This window comes from Urtica dioica, chromosome 9, assembly GCF_054948205.1.
Source record: "Urtica dioica subsp. dioica isolate 48M chromosome 9, U.dioica_male_clone48M_v1_H2, whole genome shotgun sequence".
NCBI classification, from domain to species: Eukaryota; Viridiplantae; Streptophyta; class Magnoliopsida; order Rosales; family Urticaceae; genus Urtica; species Urtica dioica.
The window spans coordinates 3,619,560-3,622,708 of NC_142764.1; positions in this window are offsets into that span (position 1 = coordinate 3,619,560).

The following is a 3,149-nucleotide window of genomic DNA, read 5'->3' on the forward strand; positions in this document are numbered from 1 at the left end:
GAGAGTTAGGCTCGGTTTTAAGTGGGCTGAACAGGGCTCGGGGCAGCAGCTCTAGACGGCGAGGCGGCGCGGACTTGGAAGGTTCGGGCCTCGGCCCGGGGACTTGAGACGTCTCCGTTTAGTTAAGGCGAGTCGGGGTTTGTCCCGAGTCTCGACTCGTGCTAGTTACGAATCTTTAATTAATATGTTATTGTGTTTATGGTAAAGTTCGTTTCAATATAATTAGTAAAGAAAAATAAATTATTATGTTATCGTTATAAACTCGTTGATTATTTAAGTAACTACTTAATATCCTTATTGAAGATATGTACTAAAAATCGAGTTCGACTATAAGCTCGACTCTTTTAATTTTGAAAAAGAATATCAACGAGAAATATTTTATTTACGTAAGAAAATAGAAATAAAAGAAAGGTTCGACTACGAACCGAGGGTTCGGTTATTTCATAAACATTTTATTAAATCGAACCCAAAATTATTTGCAATATGGTTAGACATTTAAAATAAACGACTTGATTTATTTTAAATGAAAGGTTTTTACGTTATGTATTTCATTTCTCAAATGGTTATAACTTGTCAATAAAAGAGACAAGTCAAAGATATTTTCTAGAACATATTTGAAAAGTATCGTTTTGAGTTATTTTCATATAACTTACATATGCTATAGATTGTTAGTAATAACTTCTATATACGTTCTTTTCTCTTAGTTTCGACCCTCGGGAACCTATTCTAAGCAGTGGGTTTTACCCAGTCAGAAGAATAGGTGGTCGAATAGTGTAGAACGTTCCTTAGCTTAGATTAGAAAAGCGATGTCAAGGCCTTATTTTTAGGCGTCGATTCTTTTCTGTATCTCTGTTTTGTCTTCGTGTATTCTCTGTTTCTCGTGTGTGAGACACTCTGAGTAGCGTGAATAGGAGGACGTTTTGAATACGTTCCTTGTGAGCTTTCTTTCCAGTAGAAGTATGTACGTTAGTGTATCGAGGGATGAGATACTAAGTACGCTCGACGTTCGATCTTTCTCTTCCATAGATAAGTCCAGATTGCTATAAGGATTAGCAACGAGCAGAAAGCTTACGTGGACTGGGTTACGTGAAGTTAAGAAGAACCCTTTTGTTTGGAAGAGAAGATTTCAGGATTCGTGAGAATCGTTATCCAGGTAAGTGGATTTTTAGGCACCTACAATGTCAAGAAATATTATATATATCTCTATATATACATATATTGTACGTGCATTATTTATTTTTATGTGCTTCTAGTAAGCAAGATTAAGATAAGCCAAAAGATAAGTCACTATCAAGATTAAAGGCTTTAAGCCACTAACGAATTGGAAAACGGAATTAGTCCGGCTAACAAAAATGGCTAGAGATAACTAGGAACCCGAGCCTTTGTTATGTGTTTAGTTAGTTCCCCCTAAGAGATCCAGTCCTAGTAAACTGGGTTATGAGAGACTGTTATTAAGACTCGTATTCAAAAGCGAGGATATTATGATAGGATCTTTGGGAGTCACATCCTGAGATCTTATAAGTCACGAATTAATAAGCGAAAAGAATATATGTAAGATCGGTATTGAACCCGAACTAAACAGTCTCTCATGTTAGGTTAATTAAAGAGAAAACATGGAATGGTACCGCCTCCGACATATACCCCATAGACGGGGATTAGGCAGGAGATTGTGCACCCTCCTGTCTGGCGCCAATAAGACATGTGTCGTGCGGATATCATTAAGGGATCCCGAGCAGGAAATGTATTGTATGATGGGAATTGCCGGGACCTAAGCTGGCATATTCTCAAGTAAGAGGAGTTACCGGGACCTAAGCTGGTAATTCCATAGATTATGATGAAAGTATGTTATGATGTGAATCACCGGGACCTAAGCTGGTGAATTCTTAAGTAAGAGGAATCTCTCGGGACCTAAGCTGAGTGATTCCTAAGTAAGATGAATCTATCGGGACCTAAGCCGGTTGATTCTTAAGAAAGGTGGATTTATCGGGACCTAAGCCGATACTTCCGCAAGTTATGATAAGATATGAATTGCATGTTATGTATTGCTTATGTGTTATGTGCACGATGCATTAGTTATATAGATATCCGCTTACTGAGTCTTTCGACTCACAGTTATTATCTTGATATTGTAGATAAAGGCAAAGCTAAAGAAGATTAAGCAGAGCATCAGCAAAACCCGGTAAGTAAGTAGGCGTGTGTATGTACGGCTGCCGACCTGTGGTTAAGTCAAGGGCGAATGAGTTTGTTTTGTTTTTAAAAGACGAGTCTGTTGTTGTAAAAGTTTAAATAGTATGTTTTAAGAAAAATGAAAAATTCGCCCATATTTTTGAGATGTTTATGTAAATATTTTAAAAGTTTTTCTAGAAAATGTTTTCCGGAAGCGCTTCCACCAAAGTTTTTATGAATTTTATTTATGTCAAGTAAGATACGGAAGTCCTCTGCCGCGGCTCGCGGGCGAGCTAAGGCTCGCGGGTCATGACAGAATTTTTGGTATCAGAGCCCAGGTTGAGCCGTTTCTGTAGACTTGTGGTCGTACATACACTAACTTACTTACTTATAAGTCAGCTGATGTTTAAGATAGCCTTATCTATAATATCTTGTTGAGTCCTTGTTAAAGATAGCGGTTATATTAGGATAACCGTATGCTTACCCATTCCTACTCATAGGCGAAGTAGAAATTAAGAATGAGACCTAAGAAGCAAACGCAGACGGATCTTTCGCAAGAAATGGCTGAGATTAGCAGAGCTCTAGAGGGTCAAGCAGAAGATGCACGTCGAAGGGATGCTCAAATATAAGAGCAGAACAGGATGATCACGCAACTTATTGCGCGAATGAACGAGCAGCAGCCTCTACGGGGTCAAGAAGAGCCTGAACCCCAGGCGCATCGACCAGAACAACCTAGAGGTCAAGAGGAGCACGTGCCAAATATGAATAGGAATCTAGGTGGTCAGAATGTGCAAGCGCCACCAAAAGCTCCAGCTATGGCACCAGATGAGGTTCCGCTGTTTCAGATTCCGATAATTTCACCGATTGTCGGAGAGCCTGTATATGAGCACTTTCGTAAGCAGAAGCCGCCGACTTTCAATGGAGATGTTGATCCTTCCCTTGCGGAGAATTGGATTAAAAGGATTCAACAGATCTTCACGTAC